Source organism: Coregonus clupeaformis, chromosome 27 (genome assembly GCF_020615455.1).
Source record: "Coregonus clupeaformis isolate EN_2021a chromosome 27, ASM2061545v1, whole genome shotgun sequence".
Classification (NCBI taxonomy): Eukaryota; Metazoa; Chordata; class Actinopteri; order Salmoniformes; family Salmonidae; genus Coregonus; species Coregonus clupeaformis.
Window position 1 is genome coordinate 1,453,540 of NC_059218.1, and position 9,133 is coordinate 1,462,672.

Consider the following 9,133-nt stretch of genomic DNA (forward strand, 5'->3'; position numbering starts at 1 on the left):
TCACCCTGGCTAACAGTGGGAGAATGCAGGACAGCGGAGGGAATGCATACAGAAGAACTCTCGGCCACGGATGGTGCACGAACGCGTCCCTTCCCAGTGGCGGTTCGCTCTGTTCCCGCAGAGAGAACCATAGAGGACAATGCGCGTTCACGCGTGACGCGAATAAATCCACCTCGGCTCTCCCGAACTGTTCCCAAATTTGGAGAACAATGTCCGGATGAAAAGAGCTTTTGGGGGTGGAAAATCTCCTGGTGTGCTCATTCTGGGACGATGTCGATGAACTGGAAATCGACAACGTTTCTTCGTCCTGAGTCTTCTCTTCGTCTCTTCGGCTTCTTCAGTCTAGTCCAGTCGCTGAAGATAAAGGGAGGCTGATTGAGGGGAAGCGTCCCCTCTTATAGGGACACCTGTATTCCTATTGGCTGCAGGTGTGTGCATAATTTTGTCTCAGGCTGATGCTGCCTTAGGGCAGTGGGTAAACCAATAGGAGCAGAGCTGTCGGTTTACTAGCTCGTTGAAAGTTTCCCCAAATTTGCCAAAATAATCTCTCTCAAACCTATTATAATGGGAAAATCTTATCTTGTATATATTTGATCTTGTGTTGCGTGTATATTATGTATTTGTAAAAAAAAAAAAAAATGTTAACTGCCACTAACGTTAGCTAACCAACGCAAGAAGGATGAAAGTAATTAATTATCTTATTACTACTGACTATTGTCACTGTATGTAGCTAACTAACTACTATACTAATGTTAGAAAGCACAAGTAAGGTTAGTTACATAATGCTAGCTACATAAATGGCGTCAGTTGTGTAGCTAACATTTACGTTAGTTTGGATAGTTGGCTAGTTAGGTAGCTCATGTTCTAGCTAATGGTAGCTAGCTAGTTAACAATAACTAGCTAGCCATTTGGCTACAAATTAAGCAAGCGTTAACATTAGCTACCAAACTAGTATCGGCATAGACAAAGTTATCATAATTGTTGCTATCGGGTTATGTTAACGTTAATGGCCTTTTGATGGCGGAGTTGTAGCTAACGATAGCTAGCTAGCTAACATCATTTGCATTTTATAGAGCGTTCACTCACTGCTGTACAACAATGTAAAGAAAAAGCGGGCATTTCAAGAGGGTGCTACGAAATTGTCAAAACGTAGTTTTCTTTGCCCTATGTCATTATAAATTACATAGAATTAATCATTAGCTTGATTGTTCTCTACAATAGTATAAACTTAATATACTGTACTTGCCTAACACTGTAAGGTCATATTTTATAATTTAGCTAGTCATGTTGGCAATAGAATAAGCTTTCAAATGATGCTCACCTGACCCAGATTGCGATTTATATTGGACCATTTTTGGTTTGCGAACAACAACAGTGTGATGGTGGGGATGCAGGGATGTCTTCCCAAAAAATTATAAATAAATAAAAGCAGGGCATAGAATTAACACCTGCCAGATGCGGGTAGACTTAGGTATTGGAAGGTAAGAATGTCTATTTCACCAGCCACGTAGGCTGGTGGTCAATTTGCAGGGCTCTACAGTGCGAGCATTACATTCACATTTGCGAATAAAAATAGAGTAAAAAGTCAAGTATGAGCGCATGTGCGAGTTGTGATTTATAGCAAAAAAAATTATGCAGTAGCTGTTTTTAAAGTATTTCTGCCGTTTTAATTCATAGCTGCTAATTGTACAAAGAAATGCGAATATTTTACTTTTACCTCTAGAATGAAGCATCTGTATGCAGTGGTGAAAAATATAATTTGAAGGAGTGAAATATGTGGCAGTGGTTCCAACCACCTGGATTGTCAAAACAGATTCAGTAACTTACTCTGACAATCAAAGATTGTGTTCTGACCTTTAAAAAAATAAAAGTTGTAATATGTATTGTTTATTGGGAAATAATTGAAATACACTGTAACCTCTTCATCCGGTTGTGTATTGCTACTGGACCAAAAAAGCTAACCACAAAAAAAGTGAAACTATGAATGACCCGACAAGACATGGAAAATGCAACGAGCCAGAATTCTGGAGACCACAGCTAAAGTGAATATGTTTTGAGAGTGATTGTAAATATGAAATCTGGATTCAGTTTGACAATCTAATAGGGCTAGACTCATATGACCGAGCAAAGAAGAAAGCTAACTGTGCAGAGGAGACATCTAATTATGAGACAGATCATCATGAGAAAAAAATGCATCCAGGAAAAAAATTGAAACCTGACACTTTCGAGACTTTCAAAGTCATGGGAATACCAGTAATCTATATAACTAGCAGTTAACATTACAGTGCCCTAACAGGCCACGTTTAACTTATGTTTGTTGCCATTTTTCCTTTGCCAAGATGATCCATCCACCTGACAGGTGTGGCATATCAAGAAGCTGATTAAACAGCATAATCATTACACAGGTGCACCTTGTGCTGGGGAAAATAAAAGGCCAATCTAAAATGTGCAGTTTTGTCACAAAACACAATGCCACAGATGTCTCAAGTTTTGAAGGAGCATGCAATTGGCATGCTGAATGCAGGAATGTCCAACAGAGCTGTTGCCAGATAATTTTATGTTAATTTCTCTACCATAAGCCGCCTCCAACGTTGTTTTAGAGAATTTGGCAGTACATCCAACCAGCCTCACAACCGTAGACCACGTGTAACCATGCCATGCCAGGACTTCCACATCTGGCTTCTTCAACTGCTGGATCGTCTGAGACCAGCCACCTGGACAGCTGATGAAACTGAGGAGTATTTATGTCTGTAATAAAGCCCTTTTGTGTGGGAAAACCTATTCTGATTGGCTGGGCCTGGCTCCCCAGTGGGTGGGCCTGGCTCCCAAGTGAGTTGGCCCCTGCCCAGTCATGTGAAATCCATAGATTAGGGCCTAACGAATGTATTTCTATTTACACATTTCTTAAATGAACTAGTACTCAGTAAAATCGTTGAAATTGTTGAATGTTGCGTTTTATATTTTTGTTCGGTATAATAACTTGTTTTATTTTGTTTTACAGCTGTTGCCACTGTCCAATGATGATAAATCTCTCAATTTACAACTATTTCAAAACATTGAACCATACTTGTATGTTGTACCCAGGGTCTAAAATTAGCTGAGTGACAGATTCATTTTTTAGAAGAGCTGGCACAGGCATAAAGGTTGGTCTAGTTTACTTGAAATGAAAGTCTACTGAAGTGAGACTTTGTCCTTGGGTTTCTTGGCTAATTACATTGTTTTGTTCACAGGCTAGGTTGTTTTTCAATGTTTGAGTTTCAACTGCAAGGTACAAGAAGCATTGGTCAGACTATCTCACAGGCACAAACATGACTGGAGTCGCATTACCACGGTAACCTCACTACCTTAAAGGGGCAGGTGAAATTTTTTGTCTCACCTGTGATGTTTTGGTTAAAATCTAAAATGAAAAATTAAATGAAATTAAACAATTCATCTTCTTACTAGTAATACATTTGTTTTAGAAACATTGAAAAGCATGCTCTTCCATTTTTTGTGTTTTGTTGGTGTCATTTTTGTGAAAGAAAATTATTGTGGCTGGTGTACCAAAAAGTACATTTTAGGCCCTGGTTGTACCAATCTTAGTGGTGCTAAATTAGGAACTTTCAAATGAAGTGTGACATACATTAGACGTCTGTTAATGTTAACATGTGATTAATTTAGTCTCAGATGTTTCTGGAAGACCGTCCCCCAGCAAAGGTAAAGGGCTTACAGTAACTTGATAGTATTTAGAAACATTGAAGCATTCACATCGAAACAGTGGACCCTATTTTGTAGTGTCATACTTTGGAGCCTGAACTTTCAATTGAAGTGTGACATACATTAGACGTTTGTTTATGTTAACATGTGATTCATTTTGTCTCAAGGACATCTCTCCACCCAACCGTACTGCAATACAGTCCCACAGCAGATGTAAATGGCTTACAGTAACTTCATCATATTTAAAAACATTGAAGCATTCACATCAAAACAATATACCTTATTTTGTTCTGTCATGGGCCCAATCCCAAATGGACACCTAGACACTATGCACTTGTGGAGATCTGAGATGATATGATGGATCTAAACAATTATGGTGAAACTTCCACCTAGCCTATCAAAGGGCCAATTGTAATTATTACCAAATGGGGTTGATTTGAGATTGGGCCATATTTTTGGAACCAGAACTTGCAAATGAAATGTGACATACATTAGACATCTGTTATTGTTAACGTGATTCATTTTGTCTCATAGAAGTTTCTTCAACAAGCTCACCTGCAGGTGTCACAGAGCAGAGGTAAATGGCTTACAGTAAGATAATATATAAAAACATTGAAGCATGCACATCAAAACAATGGACCTTATTTTGTAGTGTAATACTTTGGAGCATGAACTTTCAAATGAAGTCTGACATACATTAGACGTCTGTTAATGCTAACATGTGATTAATTTAGTCTCCACCCAACCGTAACGCAACACAGTTCCAAAGTCTCTCCACTCATCCTGCAGTCTCTCCACCCAGAAGCGGAGGGCATGTCCTCTGTGACAGTAAATAAACACTGAAGCATACATATTGAGTAAAATTATAATGTTCCTTGTTAGATTCAAGCTAAAATCCTTAATAGGAACAATAACAAAGCGGTCACCCTGCCTCCGTTTTAGCTTAAAGCTGAGGGATGGGCCTGGAGAAATGTAACCACTCTCAAATTCATAGACAGAGCTATGGATGCAAGGACTATCAACAGTCTGTTGTATATCACAATTTTCAGGATGATGGGATAGCTGGCACTCAATTTTGTCTGTCATTTTAGATCCATTACTTCCATGCCCTGGGGGGAAGGGACCTCAACACCTTGGTGCGCAAGGTCCTCTGCAAAATTTCTACCAATGATGTCCTCAAACACTACAGCTTGAGAGGGAGTAGGGAGAAGCGGTCCTTCCAGGATCTGGTGATTTGCAGGTTAATAACCTCAGAACAGCCTTAATTCGTCAGCTTTCCACAGGGTTGCTGGCCCATGTTGACTCAATGCTTCCTTTCCACAGTTTTCAAGTTGGCTGAATGTCCTTTGGGTGGTGGACCGTTCTTGATACACATGGAAAACTGTTGAGCGTGAAAACCCCAGCATCGTTGCAGTTCTTGACACAAACCGGTGCGCCTGGCACCTACTACCATACCCAGTTCGAAGGCACTTAAATATTTAGTCTTGCCCATCATACACAATCCATGTCTCAAGGCTTAAAAATCCTTCTTTAACCCGTCTCCTCCCCTTCATCTACACTGATTGAAGTGGATTTAACAAATTACATCAATAAGGGATCATAGTTTTCACCTGGATTCACCTGGTCAGTCTGTCATGGAAAGAGGAGTTCATAATGATTTGTACACTCAGTGTATATGTGGCTTAATTCAACAAACTTTTAATAAATTCCCTAGTTTTCCTGAAATCCCGGTTGGAAGATCTTCCGGAATCAGAAGGAAATAAGCAGGAAATCCGGAATCCTCCTACCAGGATTTCTGGGAAACCAGCAAATTTATTGAAAGATTTTTGTAATCTCTCTGAATCTTTAGTACCCGTTTTTGTAACTTTGACCAGATCATAGACATTTTTTTATTTTTTATTTCACCTTTATTTAACCAGGTAAGCCAGTTGAGAACAAGTTCTCATTTACAACTGCGACCTGGCCAAGATAAAGCAAAGCAGTGCGATAAAAACAACAACACAGAGTTAGATATGGGGTAAACAAAACATAAAGTCAAAAATACAACTGAAAATATATATACAGTGTGTGCGAATGTAGTAAGTTATGGAGGTAAGACAGTAAGTAGGCCATAGTGCAAAATAGTTACAATTTCGTATAACACTGGAATGATAGATGTGCATGATGAAATCCGCATAACCCACGTTATCTTGACCTATTGCTTTTCTTAAATGATAGGCTACATCACTATATATAGTTTTACATTCTATTTGCTCCTACAATTATGTCTCTATAACTCCCCTTCTGTATGTTGTTACTATAGGAGCATGCCAACTTAACTTTTAGTTAAGAATCCTGAAGTGGAGGACGTCATTGGAGGTCATTGGAGCCCTACTGAAGATGGCGCCCCAACAAAATGGAGGAAAGAAACAGAAACCGGTTCGTTTTCACACTACAGAACAAAAACGGAGCCAAACTAAACTGTACTTGGCTGGCGTAGATGCACATTGAACACCGTTGCAACATCAGTCCTCGGGTTCTAATTAGCCACTTGATACGTAGGTTACTGATAGACTGTTTTTGATTCACCTCTCCATCTCCTTCATGTCTCCTCCATGCATCAAATTATATTTGCCTTTCCTCCTTATTGCTTTAGTCTAAGACGTTGGGGGGAGGGGTGCTAAGCTGACATATGGAATTGTTTTAAGATGGTCATACTATGGATCATTTAACTATTTGATTTGGAATTTTAGGACCCCTTTAGGTATAATTTTATTTTATTTTAAAATGATCTGATAAAATATTGATTTTGGCCATTACTACCAAAGCCCATAGAAATAAATTGAATAACACATTCATAAATGGCAAAAAGGACAGTCAAAAAAGAAATCATAAGAAACAAGGTTTTGAAGTGTCTGTCCTACATCTAGGAGATATTTAAAAAACTCAGGATATATATATATATATATATAGTGCCTTAGGAAAGTATTCAGACCCCTTGACATTTTCCATATTTTGTTAGGTTACAGCCTTATTATATAATTTATTTAATAGTTTTTTCCCCCTCATCAATCTACACACAATAAGCCATAATGACAAAGCAAAAACTGTTTTTTATAATTTGTTGCTAATTTATTAAAAATTAAAAACGGAAATATCACATTTACATAAGTATTCAGACCCTTTACTCAGTACTTTGTTGAAGCACTTTTGGCAGCAATTACAGCCTCGAGTCTTCTTGGGTATGACGCTACAAGCTTGGCACACCTGCATTTGGGGAGTTTCTCCTATTCTTCTCTGCAGATCCTCTCGATCGGGTTCAAGTCCGGGCTCTGGCTGGGCCACTCAAGGACATTCAGAGACTTGTCCCGAAGCCACTCCTGCGTTGTCTTGGCTGTGTGCTTAGGGTCATTGTCCTGTTGGAAGGTGAACCTTTGCCCCAGTCTGAGGTCCTGAGTGCTCTTGAGCAGGTTTTCATCAAGGATCTCTCTGTACTTTTCTCCGTTCATCTTTGCCTTGATCCTGACTAGTCTCCCAGTCCCTGCCGCTGAAAAACATCCCCACAGCATGATGCTGCCACTACCATGCTTCACCGTAGGCATGGTGCCAGGTTTCCTCCAGACGTGACGCTTGGCATTTAGGCCAAAGAGTTCAATCTTGGTTTCATCAGACCAGAGAATCTTGTTTTTGATGGTCTGAGAGTCCTTTAGGTGCCTTTTGGCAAACTTCAAGCAGGCTGTCAGGTTCCTTCTACTGAGGAGTGGGTTCCGTCTGGCCACTCTCCCATAAAGGCCTGGTTGGTGGAGTGCTGCAGAGATGGTTGTCCTTCTGGAAGGTTCTCCCATCTCCACAGAGGAACTCTTGAGCTCTGTCAGAGTGACCATCGGGTTCTTGGTCACCTCCCTGACCAAGGCCCTTCTCCCCCGATTGCTCAGTTTGGCCGGGCGGCCAGCTCTAGGAAGATTCTTGATGGTTCCAAACTTCTTCCATTTAAGAATGATGGACCTTCAATGCTGCAGATATTTTTTGGTACCCTTCCCCAGATCTGTGCCTCGACACAATCCTGTCTCGGAGCTCTACGGACAATTCCTTCTACTTCATGGCTTGGTTTTTGCTCTGACATGCACTTTCAACTGTGGGACATTATATACAGTGACTTGCAAAAGTATTCATCCCCCTTGGCATTTTTCCTATTTTGTTGCATTACAACCTGTAATTTAAATGGATTTTTATTTGGATTTCATGTAATGTACATACACAAAATAGTCCAAATTGGTGAAGTGAAATGAAAAAAATAACTTGTTTCAAAAAATTCTAAAAAAGAAATAACGGAAAGGTGGTGCGTACCTTTGCTATGAAGCCCCTAAATAAGATCTGGTGCAACCAATTACCTTCAGAAGTCACATAATTTGTTAAATGAAGTCCACCTGTGTGCAATCTAAGTGTCACATGATCTCAGTATATATACACCTGTTCTGAAAGGCCCCAGAGTCTGCAACACCACTAAGCAAGAGGAACCACCAAGCAAGCTGCACCATGAGGACAAAGTTGTGGCAAAGTACAGATCAGGGTTGGGTTATAAAACAATATCCTAAACTTTGAACATCCCACAGAGCACCATTGAATCCTTTATTAAAAATTGGAAAGAATATGGCACCACAACAAACCTGCCAAGAGAGGGCCGCCCACCAAAACTCACGGACCAGGCAAGGAGGGCATTAATCAGAGAGGCAACAAAAAGACCAATGATAACCCTGAAGGAGCTTCAAAGCTCCACAGTGGAGATTGGAGTATCTGTCCATAGGACCACTTTAAGCCGTACACTCCACAGAGCTGGGCTTTACGGAAGAGTGGCCAGAAAAAAGATATTGCTTAAAGAAAAAAATAAGCAATGGCTTTTGGTGTTCACCAAAAGGCATGTGGGAGACTCCCCAAACATATGGAAGAATGTACTCTGGTCAGATGAGACTAAAATTGACCTTAATGGCCATCAAGGAAAAAGCTATGTCTGACGCAAACCCAACACCTCTCATCACCCCGAGAACACCATCCCCACAGTGAAGCATGGTGGTGGCAACATCATGCTGTGGGGATGTTTTTCATCGGCAGGGACTGGAAAACTGGTCAGAATTGAAGGAATGATGGCTGGCGCAAAATACAGGGAAATTCTTGAGGGAAACCTGTTTCAGTCTTCCAGAGATTTGAGACTGGGACGGAGGTTCACCTTCCAGCAGGAAAATGACCCTAAGCATACTGCTAAAGCAATACTCGAGTGGTTTAAGGGGGAAACATTTAAATGTCTTGGAATGGCCTAGTCAAACCCAGAAAATTGAGAATGAGTATCTGTGTCCAAACTTTTGACTGGTAGTGTATGTATGTATGTATGTATGTATGTATGTATGTATGTATGTATGTATGTATGTATGTATGTATGTGTGTGTGTGTGTGTGTGTGTGTG